Raw genomic sequence first — 14,050 nt, forward strand, 5'->3', positions numbered from 1 at the left:
TTATGGCAATTATAAGTAAATTTGTTGAAGTTTTCTGAACATTTGGATTTTTAAAAAAATAAGTAGATTTCTTATTGGTAGCAACTAAATGGTTAGCATTTTGTCATACAGTAGATTTCATCCATTCACTTTACATTTTTGAGTTGTTCTGCATGCAACTACATGTTTTTATTTTTAATTTATTTTTACAAAAAAAATCCATCCCATTTAATTTCCTATTACATGCACTAAGGAAATCAAGAACATCAGGCCCTAGGATGATGCTCTAAGATTCCAGCTCAGGTCCCCTCTAAGATTGCATATGCATCCACTCACACCATTGACCTAAGCAGAACTACACATGCATGCATAAGGCAGGATGGGAGGAGGGGCTGGTCAAAAAATTGCCATCAACTGGAAACTGGGGACCCAGAAAACCCCTCTGCTGTAGGATGAAGAAAGGTCAAAATTAAACCAAGTCAGAACACAGGACAAAAGTAGGAATGTCAGACCAGAAGTTGGATAGATGAAGACAGTGAGACGCAAGGGAAGTTTTGGGAAAGCAAACTCAGAAGGGAACATCTTTAATGGGAACTCATATGGACAGAGGTTTTGTGACTTTTGTGATATACTGAGGCTATAGCAATATGCTCAGCATTACCTCTGCATTCTGTGCCCTGTACTAAGGGAAATACCCCTAACTAGCCCTGCCCATTGACACTCTTAAGGACTTTCACCTGTAACTAAAAGGAAATGTTCCCTACAACACACACAAAGTTAGGTCCTGCAAAGGCCAAAGTTAGGCCAAGCACAGAAAGTCTCCGTAACTCTTCTTGGTGAAACTAAGGCCAAAGAAGCTCATCACAGCTGCCATCTCATCCTCCTCTTCAAATATCAAGTCTTCCTCAGCCCTTTTTTCCTTCTCCTTCTGTGACTCTTTCTTGTGGACACTAGCCATTTCCTCCTCTTCTCTGAGTTCCTTCAACCTCTTCTCAAAATCACAGTCCTTCAGCTTTCTTCCATCTTTTTTCGTTGACTTCAAAATGTTTCTTCACTTGATCTAGGGAGGAATGTTCCACATGCAGAGACAAACCCGGGTTTCATAGACATTCCCTACCATTCATGAGATCCAGGAAGTTGATTCAGTCTTCCATCACACAGTCACAGACATGGTAGTAATACCCTCCCATCTCAGACCTTGGAGTGGTCTTATAAATGATTATTTTCTTCCAAGCTTAGATTTCAAGTCCATTTTCTAGTCCCTGTGCTATAGAAGTGCACTGGTTTTTCATCCTTCTTTTTTTTGCTCTTCCTTGAGCCTCTCCTTAGGGAGATTCTCTCATTCATCTTTGTCCTATTTTTGGCTAAAACCCAAATTCCATAAAAGCAGTCTGAGGCTATAAGGCAAGATCACCTCCGTAAGTGTCGTTTTGGATTCTCACAGCTATCTGTTTTTAATGTTGATTGTGTTCTGTGCTGTTACTGTAAATTTGCTATTAAAATACATTAAACTATTTAGAAAAAGATATAATGACAGAAAACTCCAGAAATCTGGAGAGGGAGATGAACATTAAGATCCATGAAGTCCTAAGAACTCCAAATTAAAAATCAATATGTAACATTAACAAAACATGTGTTTCAATTAATGCAAATCTTCTAGCCATATTACAACCAGATTCTCCAATGTTAAAGACAGAATTTCATTTTTTGAAAGCCTGAATAGTATTCCATTGTGTACATATGTACACCTCATTTCCCTCTCTATTCATTCATTGAATAGATAGTTTGATTCCTGTAACTTGGCTATTGAGAACAATACTTCAATAAACATGGGAGTGCAGGTATCTCATTTACATACTATTATAAATCCTTTGGATTTATACCCAGAAGTGAGATTTCTGAGTTATAAGGTAATCAATCATCTTATTTTTTAGTTTCTTGAGAAACCTTAATAGTTTTTCATAGAGGGCATGGGTACTGGGGATTGAACACAGAGGCATTTAACCACTGAGCCATATCCCCAGCCTATTTTGTATTTTACTTAGAGACAGGGTCTCACTGAGTTGCTTAGAGCCTCACCTTTACTGAGACTGGCTTTGAACTTGCTATCCTCCTGTCTCAACCTCCAGAGCCTCTGGGATTACAGCAGCAGCACCACCATGCCCGGATGGCTATACTAATGGTTATACTATTAAATTTTTGCCAATAGTGTACAGAGTCCTCTTTTCTTCACATTCTTGTCAACACTTCTTATTTGTCATAGTTTTGATAATAGCCATCCTATTATTATCACATATGAGGTGATGTAACACTGTGATTTTAATTAGTATTTCCCCAAAGATTTTTTTTCATATATCTGTTTGCCATCTATTTTTGATAATGTGACAAAACCGAGGGCATTATGCTAAGTAAAACAAACTATCACAGAATTAAAAACATTGTACATGTGGAATCTAAGACAACCAAACTTATAGAAACAGGAGAAGGGTGGTTACAAGAGGCTGGAATTGATCCCTTCATTTCATGGATTTCTGCTTGACTTTTTTCAGAATCTCTATCTCTATTGAAGTGATCTTTCACTTTCTGTATTTTCTTTCTGATTTCACTGTTTATGTCACTCTTTACCTTGCAGTTCAGTTTTTATAAGGAATTATAAATTCCGTCTCTGACATTTCTTCCTCTGTGGTGTCAATGGATTCTGTTATGAAGTATTTTGGTTTGTCTGGGGAGATTTGTTCCCTTGCTTTTTCATGTTTTTTTTTTTTTTTGTGGGTGTGTGTGGGTGTGTCTACCCACCTAACAATATGGATCTTAGGCAGTGTAGAGTTTCTACCCTGTGGACTTATAGTGTCCCTGAAGGCTTCCATTCGCTCATGGATTAGGACTACACAAATAACAACAACCACCAATGCGAATAGTATAAAGCATTAAACTAAATAGTTTCTGCTATGACATCTACAATGTTAATTGTCACAATAAAGAGAAATGATGTGATTAGTTGTTGCCCATAGTAAAAACAGTAAGTTTGCAAAAGGATTTACAATTATGAATGGTGGACAGAGAGGAAACAGAAGTGATGTAGGCTGTGATGATTATGAGAGAGGAGAAAAAAATAGGAGTATAAAATTAAAGGAAGAGGGAAAGAGAAAACAATTGAGATTGGCTATTAGCAGAAGAAAACAGAGAAAGAGAATCAAGAGAAACAGATAAGGGAGAGAAAAACATATAAAATAAAAATTTAAAAAAATAAAATAATATAAAACAAAACTGAAAAACACTAATCAAACATCCCAGCCCTCAAGAGACTGAGCCATGAAAAATGACTACCTTCAAAAAACGAATAGAAATTAGAAAAAAAGAAACAAATTTGAATACTTATGTGACCATGAACCATTGATGTAAAAATTAAACAGAGAAAATTAAACAGGCAAAGATTAACATCATAAACAACAAAAAGATCTGGATGAAGAGTTAGGATTATTTCTGTGGGAGTTCAAAAAATTCTCAGATTCCCTTCTCAGCAGCATCAGGTGGGATTGGATGGAGTGTGATGTCTGCTTTACCCTCAATGTAGAGTTGCTGGAGTGTAAGAAGAAATCCTATAGATTGAGCTCCTGAAAGCATGGTTTGGGCTTAGGTAGGCTCCAGGTTCTTTGTTGAATGGTGTTTGATCTGAAGATTTTAAATCATCACAGCTCCAGGGCCCAGCAGTTGCTGGCCTCAATGGGAGACCACATCTCAGGGATCTCCCCTGGATTCTACTCATGCACTGGAGGAGCCAATCCTTAGCTCTCACCATCATCTGCAGACCCCATGTTTTCTGGTCTTGCGGGTTCCCTCTCCAAACTCAATCACTCCTACCCTCACCCTTTCGAATTTCCTGCCAGGCCTGTCTTTCCCGGACCATCTGGCCCTATAAGTGGCCATGCTGTGGGGGAGCAGGAGGAGCTTGATGGGTTTCCACAATCTGTATTCCCCTATGTAAACCTCTCTCCACATTTGATTTTCTCCTGGTCACTTAGGCACACTATGTCATGCTGTATGGATTTGTCAGGCCTGGGCCAAGCTCAGGTTTGCCAGGAATAGACTCTCCCCCAGCTACTGGCTCCAATTCTGTGGTTATAAACTGGTTTCTTCCTCTATCCTTCTTGGGCAGCTGGGAGAGATGTGGCTTCTTTTTACACAAGGATATTGGGCAACACGGCTGGCTTTCAGTTTAGTGGGGCAGTGTCTTTGATCTCCAATCTCTCTGTACCCAGACTCACTCCAGGCCTCCTAAAAATGCAGATTCCTTTAATTCCCTTATGCCTTCACTTTGTTCCAGGGGGGATGGCTCCAACCGGTTCAGTAGCAGTGGGAGTGTCCATGGCCCTGAGGATTTCTTCCTTATTTTATTATATCCAACCTCCTGAGTCACTGATCTGCTTTGAATGTCCATCCAGTATTAATTCCTGGCAAACCACCCCCGTCCCTCGAATTTTTTTATCCACCTTGCTGAGAAGCTGCCTTTCTGCTTTCTTGGGTTCATACCACGGAGCAGCCAGGAAAGTGACCTACTTTATTCCACCATATTGACTCAGCTAATTTCCTGAGGAGCTTTTAAGTACAAAAGAAATAGCCAATTTAAGTTTTCAGGACAAAAGGGGAGATTACTCTGTAAAAATATTATGACTATGTAATTTTGAGTAGGATCTCTTTCTGTGAAACGGTCATGTGGACATTATTCAGTAGGTCAACTAGACAGAGGGATATTGGAACTCCTTGTTTGTGATACTTGCTTGAGTCTTATTCTCATGAACTCTCATTGTTTCTGGGTACTTCTTTCCTCTTTTGAACCATTTCAGTGTATAAATTCTTCGCTGTCCTCGGAGATGTCATTTTTAGCCACTGTTAGTTCCCTGCATCACTTGCCCTTTGATCTCAGTGGATCATCCATTCAAACTTATTTTCTTATCAACTGTCACCTTATTGTTCGCTCAAGTGGTTTCCCATTTCATCCTTTGTGATGGTCATTCCAGTATATTATTACTTTGGATACATTTATGTCACCATGACTCTAAATTCTAGCAGACGTCCACTCACTTTTCAATTACCAGAAGTGAAGTAATCTTCATTAGAATGACTTAAGTCTGTGACATTGGAACTTTTCAAAATGTATTTGATATCTTAGTTTTATCATGTGTGTACATTTGTATACACATAAAAGCTTAGCTATTTACATGATGGGTGTAACCCATGGAAAGATTTCTCAGGGAGTACTTACTTATTTTTTTCTCTCTGAAACATTTCACTTCAAATAGAGTTTTAATTGTATTGGCTCTAAGTGAATGTAAACCAAGTTAGTATTGAACCAGTGGATGGAAAAATCCTTATCATTGAACAATGAAACAACTTGAATTCTTTTTACCCCTTTTGCCATCTGGTATCTGTGCTCATATTTGAAACATCAACCATTCAGGAAAGAGTTGTTTTTTTTTTTTTTTTTTTTTTTGGTATCCAGTAGGCAGAAGCTTTCTCTGAAGACTGGTGCTTATCTTAAAAAAAAAAAAAAAAGATAAAATGCTATAAATACAAATGGAGTCCTGAACTAATATTTGACAGTCACATAAAAGCTTAAGAAAATGCAGAGTACAAAGTGAGTCTAAGGAGATGCCATTTTCAATTTATTTTCATAATCTAATTCTGCATTGCTTGTAAAGGTTAATCTAAATCCAGCAGAACCAAGCCTGTCCACTGTTTGTTTGTTATAGGCACTGCTACATTATTCTAAATGCAACAAAATGAGCATAGCTCTTGTTCACAACCCAGTTATTATTTTTTACAATTGTAGCAGATATGATTTTCGTGTGTGACCCTCAAATTATCAGTAGTCATAGCATCTATAATGGTAAAATATTTCTCAGAAAACATCCAGAAAAGAATTTGTAATATTCATTTTGAAAATATAACACAATAAGTTTACATTCTATTTATTTAAATAATTTTGCAGATTATCTTTTTCTGCATGTCCACCTACTTGGAGGGGAATGAAAGCCAAAGGACTTAAAATAGCTGAAATGTTAATTTACATAGTAGTCTAAGGAAAAATCTATTTAACATTCAGAACTTCACCCCTAAGAGTCAAACATTACAGTATCTGGGAGAGGTATTTTTTAGATTTCCTGGTGTTTTTTTTTTTTTTTCACATCTAGAACTACTTATCTCCATTTTTCTATGAATTTTCTTTTATAAACAAAACCTAAATAATTAATGTGGTGATTCTTTTGTACTTGAGACCAAATCTTTGGTCTAAGTGTAGATCTTTTAGTATGTGTGATATTTGCTTTTCCTTTTCAAATTAGCTCACCTCTGAGTAGACTTGGAAGACTATTTATTCTGTCCTGGGGTTGTGTTCCATTTGGGGACTTAATAGTAACTCCTGGATTTGTGGTTGAGTGGACCAATTCCAGACATTTTCTCTATATGGATAGTTAAGAAAATCTTATCAACTGTTCTTTAGATTTAGAAATAATTTGCTCACTGAACAGTCAGTCTTTGATGGACAAGCTTAAGAAGATTACAGATAACACTCATTAGGTAAAAGTTAAGTGCCTTCCCATATAAACTTGAACCGTTATCCATTGACTTAATCTAATTCTGGTCCACCTACTTGGCTTTAAGACATACCCTTTATCGTTCATCTTTCTCTAATTTGTATTTCAGGTGTTAAAGTGCTTTTGGGCTGGGTGGGGGGCATTGATGTCCTCAGCCTAACCACGCAATGGGCAGAGAACTGAGATTGTTCTCAGAAGCCACGGGAAGCCTCACAGGGAACCTGAGCTTCATCCCCTCTCCCCGGTAGCCTCCAGTCTTCTTGCAGAAGCTCTGATGGCAGTGACTGAGAAGTCTTTTCCTTCAGCAACGTGGTGTCTATTGCTCACCACTGGTATGCAGGGGCCCTGCTTGTTTTCTCAATCATCTCTGTCACTTTCTTTGCTCAGTGCTGCAAACAAGGTTTTCTCTGCTTACTTCTTTCTTCCATGGCTTCTACCTAGTTGGCTCCTGTCACTTGATGAAGTCTTCCTCCTTAATATAGATTTTCAACTTCTGTCCTCACTGACTTCCAACTCTCTCCACAAATTCATCTGTCCCAGTCACAGAGAGTGGGCAGTGGGCTGACCAGGCAGGAGAGAATTCCAGCATTGATCTCATTCAGGCTACGTCAGAGGTCACAGGTCTTTATGTGACTTTGAGTTAAGACAGTCATCTGATATTACACCAATAAAACCAAAAATCTTTATCAAGGACATTCTTATTAGTCATTCAACTTAATGTCAGATCTCACACATCTGTTCATCTCAGCCCTGGGAGGCAGGTAAACAATATCCTTTACTGCTATTGTGCAGATATGGAAGTTAAACACTGACAGAGCTATGACTCAAACTCAGCTCCACCTTTAAAACTTGTGCCTTCAACCACTCTGTAATGGCAGAAGCCAGATCACAGTGTCATATTATTCAAATCCCTGAGAACTTTGGAAATAGATATCCCCAGGAGGGGCCTGTAGGCATGAGAGAGGTCTTGAAGCTTTTCAGGAAGGTGGTGTAGCCAACAGCCACCTTCCAGCACTTAATTTACCTGAAACACAATGGGGCTGCCATATTTATCCTATTGCACACAATTTCTTGGTGGATTAAAGATGGGAATCAAAATTGTTTTTAAACCTCAAAGCACTTTTGTAAAGACAGAAGTGGTACTGGGCTTGGAATAGAAGGACCCTGGGTTCTTCCGCCAGCCCAGGAACTTACTGATCTTTACCTTTTGAACTGGTCACTCAGTCTCTTACTTTGTTTATTTTTTAAACTGGTCAATCTTACTAGTAAAAGGATAATTGTGCAGGCTTAATTTAAAAAAAATTAGGTCATTTTAGATTGTTTTTATAAAAGGTTTATCATTTGATCAGAATTGATCAAATTAAAGACTTTTCTTTTTATCCTTTTTTTTCCTTTTTTCTCCAAAGAAAGATTTTGACTACTCCTTAAAAAACAAAAAGAAAACTTATTAATTGAAGTATATTACACAGATAAAAGTACAGAAATCATAGGTTCAACTGCATTATTCCAAAATGCACTCACTGTGAGATCCACCTCCCTACTCAAGCAGAACTCTGCCAGCACCTCAGCACCCTACTGTGCCTTCCCAGGCTCTGTGCTCTTCCTCCCCCCCAGAGGAGGCCATTGTTCCCACTTCTGACACTGTAATAGTTTCCCCTGTCCTTTTTAGCTTTATGTAAATGAAGTTATACATAATGTATTCTTTGTGCCCAGATTCTCTTTCTAAATTGTGTTTGCGAGGTTTGTTGCTGTTGTTGCCTATGGGGATAGTTTATTCATTTTGATGGCTGTGGTGTGTTACATCATATGAGTGTACCATAATCTACTTGATGGAAATTTGGGTTATTTTTCATTTTCAGCAATCACAAATAATGCCATTATGAATGTTCTTGGATGTCCTTTGGTTAATGTGTGTATATATTTAGTATATATCTAGATGTGGAATTGCTGGGTCACTAGACGTGATGACATCTTTAACTTGAGTAGATAACATGAAGCAGATAAACCATTTTGGAATGTTTTTCTATTTCTGTCACTAGCATGTGACGGCCTCTTGTTCTTAAGAGTAGTTAATCCTTGGCATTTTCTGTTTTAGAAGTGTTGCTTTATATCTCCTTGCCTATAAATAAAGATGTGCCTTCTTTAATACAAGTGATGAACACTTGAATAGCCTCTTCTATAAATATTTCTTTGCAATCTCTTGCCCATCTTTTCTATCGAGTTCTGCCTTTTTCTTATAAATAATCTGGAATATCTGAAACAGATGAGACTGTGACCTGAGGAAGGTATAACTTTTTCATACATTTATGGTCTCTGTGACTCTCTCTCCATACAGTGCCACATTTCCCCTAACTCCCCTCCTGTCTCTTAATTGCTTTTGAGAATATCTGAGACATATTTTCTTAAATTACCTTTTAGTACTCTTGCTTCTTAAGGAGATTAGGACAAGAACATTCTGTACCACCCTTGAAAAGCACAGAACAATTAAATCATGTACAGAGAGTGATATATTGGCAGAGTCACAGGCAGGCCATACATACTTTTCTGTGTTCCTCTCACCATTCTCTGTCATGTCATGGGCCAGAGAGTTCTAGACCAGGATCACCCTCAATGCCACAATACCTTAACCATCAATGACATCTTTTCCATTGGATATTGAACAACATGAAAGATGGAAAAGAGGCTTCCCTGAAAGGAGGCTTGGACAGTATGGAAAAGAATGGCTACTTCAGCACTTGTTGACATCTTCTGCTTTGTGGTACGTGTACGCAGGACTAGCACAGTTATGAAGAAGACACAGTTATGACAAAGTTATGCTGTTGGTGAATGCTCCATCAAAGAGTAGACATCATCCAGTAGACATCAGTCATCATTCATCATTTGTGCAGCTACTTAACATATCAAAACAAACACTGTTATAAACTCAAACTTTTAATTCATTAATGAAAAGGTTATATTAGAAAATGCCCCAATGGTGACTTGCAATGAGGACTTTTAGATTTTTCTCTTGGCTGTGTTGGCATTTTTTGCCATCTATGGGACCCTGTATGGTGATTCCAATACTAATATTTTTATTTATCTCTGAAGAGTGGCATCTTTCTGTTTGTTAAAAAACACTGTTATTATTATTTCAGGTCAAAATCACAAATATTCTTTCCTTTTTATGTTTTCTAGAACAGACTGCAAAAATGTGAAGAGCTGTTCAAGGGGCAAAGTCTATGGGGGCCTGTCATAGGCTGGAGACACCTGTGATTTATACCCCTTTTAAAGTCTTTGGGTGCATACCGTTTTCATGCCTATGCAGTTTGTAGTTTTTGAAGGGTGTCTTAATAAAGGTGTAGCTCTTAGTTTGATAGGGAAAGGTCAACTAGTGATTCTTAACTAGTTTTAAAAACTTCTGGCTTCTATAGTTATATGGATATATGCACAGACATAATTGTTAAGGGTTTGCCCTACAATTTAGTAAAAAATTCTGTGTTTTTTCTCTTGCATATGGCCTTTTAAAATGTCAGTAACTTTGTTAATTTCAAGCCAATTACTTTTATACTTTTCAAAGCATGAACTCACATTGGTCATATGTATTTCTATATTAGGTTACAATAACACACACACACACACACACACACGGACACATTTGCTCATTACTTCTATTTCCAAGGATCATGCCATTTTTCTCACTATCTACTTAAAAATTTAATGTATGTAAGATTGGTCAGTTTTAAATACTGGTGGTAAAAAGATAAATAAGGTATAGATTCTGACCTTAATGAGAGCATACTGACAATTTGGAATATGTATATTGATCAAAAGTCAAACTATGGCTTGCATTATTTTCACTTTTTTGAGTATTCAGAAAAATATTACTTAGGACTCACAAATTAGAGTCCCATATTCTGAAAAATTCTCCAGTTCTGATAGCTAAGTACTATTAATACTTAAATATACATATTAATATATAGGTATAAATTTATAATAAAATAAACAAAATCTTTGGTGTCAAGGTATAACAATAGACTATACTTTTTTACTCAGCATAGATTCAAAATCTATGAGGCTACTAAAAGCAGACAAGATAATTTTTGTTGCAATCTGCCTATATTTAATCAAACTATTTTAATTTATTCACTTTCTTCATAATTTCTCAGTTTAAAACACAGTTTTATCTAGGATTTAATTTTTTTCTATTCTGTACTGAGGAAGTAGATGAAATTTATTGATATTTGGAGTGAGGACTCACAGATGATCACTCTTTTATAAAAAGATTGAAAGAGAATTCTTGTTTCTTTTGAATTCTGTGTAAGTATGACTTCCTCTAGCCAGTCAACTGTGTTAAATCTTGTACCTCATTGCATATCTGGTGTTGTTTTTTGAATATAGGGATTTTTTCATTAAATTTGTTCATTATTTTGAAATAGATTGATTTTTTTAGAATAAGCCATAGTTACATGTATGAATTGCTCATGTTACTATTTTGTGGGATATGGAGTTTTCATTAGCAAACTAAGAATAAACATAGATAACAGCAGAATGTCTCTGATCATCATTACTGAAAGTCTCATGGATTGCTACACAAGGTCAAGATGTCAATTCTTCACAAATTAACTTAAATTCTTAATATAATTCTGCTCAAAACCCTTATATAATTATCTGGAAACTGAAACCATATGAAAATTCACCTAGAAGAGGGTAAAAACGAGAATTAAGAGCATATTGACAAAAATGGTAATGGATGGAAGGCCTACTCTCTGAGCTGTTAAAACTAAAACAATTAAATTATGAAAACCATGGTAATTCAGCCAATATAATTTATGTATCAGTATATGAGATTTTAAAAAAAATGTATATGAACATGACATTTAAATGTGTCTATATCTACTTATTTAAATCTTACTCAAATATATATGTGTGTGTGTGTATGTTAGTATCTATCATCTATGTGTATTTGGAGAATTTAACAAAAAATACATAAACTGTATAAAAAGATATATAGAATTTTATTTAGTAATAGGAAGCATTATTAAAGTATGTCCCTAAATGAAAAAATGCTTATAGAACAAATTTTGTTAACGTAGCATGTGTTATATGGCCTACCAACATAAAGTAAGTATTCAATTGAACTTTTCTCAAATAAGTATATTGAAATAAATTGTAATGATTTGTAACCAGTTATTGAAAGGTTTATTTTAGCACCAAATTAAATCTAAGTATTAATATATAGAAAGTAATTGTCAGAATAATTGGGGAAAATATTGTCCTGGTTACCTGGTCAGAATATATGAAGGTGGTAGGTATAACAGTAAGGGTTTTGCAGAAAAACAGAATCAATAGGATATACATATATCTAGATATGTATCTATATAAATGTGTTATGAGGAATTGGCTCATGTGATTACTGGTCTGAGAAGTCCCACTATCTGTTGTCTGCAACTGGGGATCCAAGATAGCTGGTGAAACAATTTTGGACCCGGAATAACTACTGGTGGTATAAACCCTTGGAAAGTGCAGGAGAAGACTCATGTCTTAGTTCAAAAAGGCAAAAGTGAATTCCTCTTTATCCCGCTTCTTCTTCTTTCAAGCTCTCAACAGACTGGACGATGCCTTCCCACACTGGGGAGGGCAGCCTGCTTTACTGAATTCATTGTTTCAAATACTACTCTTATCTGGAAATATCACTCTTACCTGGAAATACCCTTAGAGACAACCAGAGATGATATTTGATCTAGGTATCCCAGTCAAGTAGACACATAAAGTTAACTATTATAGTAGAGAAGCAAGCACAGGGAAAACTTCAAAGTTTGTCAGATTCTATGCTTGTGAATGAATGAAAAAAAAAATCTATCAAAAAATAGTATTTTGGGGAAACAGAAGGGATCACCTACTTTCAGGACCAGATTAGATACATTTGTATGTTGTTATTGTTTGGCAGATAGAACATGATCAGTTAGGACACATATATTATATCAAGCATCCTCTTCAAAGCCATAGGACACTGAAAAACATGCATATTTTAAAGGGAGGGAGAAAGTTAGAGGGGAACTTAATGACTGTTCTTCCTGTTAATGACTCATCAAAATTCTTTTCAGTATAATTATTTATGAATATGAGAACTCGTTTTAATTCCAGGAATCTTTTGGTAGCTTTTCTTGTTAGATTGTTTCCTCATAGGCTTCTGATCACTACTCTTGGATCTGAGGTAGTGATGTATAGTATATTGCTCATTTACTCATTTGATAAATATTTATGAAATGCCTGCTAAGTGACACAATGGTGACCAGCATTGTTGATTTAACTGCAAAAAACCTTCCTTGAAAATAGAGAATAGGAAGTATTGGGGTGAGGGGACACACTTTGGTATGTTCAAAGACTATGATATAAAGGCAGTAGCTAAGCAAGTTCTATGTAAATTGTAAAATGTATGTAGTCTACATAAAATGTTAATAATGATTAAAAGTTGAGACTGAATCTCAAGAGAAACATGGCACCTTTAGAAGTTATTAAACAATGGAAGAATGTGATCATATCTGTGTTTCAAAAAGTGCATTTCCTCTACAGTGCAGAGCAGAGATTGGAATGGAAAAAAAATGATTTAAGATGGGAGAACATTGGAGGCTATTGCAGTAATTTAGACAGCAAAGGATACAAAAAGAATTTGAAAATTTTAATACAAAATTATACACAAGTCTATAGGAGATCCTCAGGACTCATGTGTTTTACTTATTTAGATATACCTTGAGACCCAGAGAAGTGATTTTGGTGGTCTGAACTCTGATGTGGCAGTGGGGATGAAAGAAATGGATGAATGAAGACATTTGAAAGCTTGGTGATAGGATGTGCAAGATGAAAATAAGGAACTATCAAAAACAATTCTTAATTTTCGGACCTGAGCAATCAATTGGATAGATGGATGGTGTGTTTGTTGAGATAAGAAGCACAGGACATGGAGGAGATTTTGGTGGCAATATGGTAAGTGAAGTTTTGTGCTGGTACCAGATTGACATGATTGTGGGACATTCAGGTGTGAAACTCAAGTTTATTGAAATTACCCTGCTTCTGATGTGGCTCAATAAAATTTGTCAATTGGTGTGTTTAACATCCTGAGGATAAGCATGATGTCCCATCAAATGTGGTTCCCAAGTAGGTGTAGACTTAAATTTTCATAACAAATAGATGCTCATTGTCTTGCAGCCCTATTATCTAGGTCTGAAAACTAATGCTGAGGTCTGTAGGCCTTACTCTTTTTCTCATCCTTAATGTGGTGGCTTTCAAAATGATTTTTTTCTGGTTCCTTGTGCTCATACTGAGACTTCTGCTTAGCTAGCAGGTTACCTGGAAGGCTTTCAGTTCTCTAGGGAGGATGAATTTTTGTTTGTGTGTGTGTGTAGGGTTTCTCTAATGTAGGTCAGCATCTGAGCTCCCTTTGATTGTTAATCCATAGTCTTGAATTGATTATGCAACCCACCAAGGACCTACTAAATATA

General features: G+C 36.3%; 1 pseudogene; it reads right to left on the reverse strand.

Annotated features, from left to right (window-relative positions):
- Positions 1-778: 778 nt before the first annotated feature.
- On the reverse strand, positions 779-3,886 carry LOC124108818 (zinc finger matrin-type protein 2-like; annotated as a pseudogene).
- Between the last annotated feature and the right edge of the window lie 10,164 nt (positions 3,887-14,050).

The sequence above is a fragment of the Marmota monax genome, unplaced genomic scaffold (assembly GCF_021218885.2).
Source record: "Marmota monax isolate L192 unplaced genomic scaffold, Marmota_monax_Labrador192_F-V1.1 WCK01_AAM20220418_F8-fsc00033, whole genome shotgun sequence".
NCBI lineage: Eukaryota > Metazoa > Chordata > Mammalia > Rodentia > Sciuridae > Marmota > Marmota monax.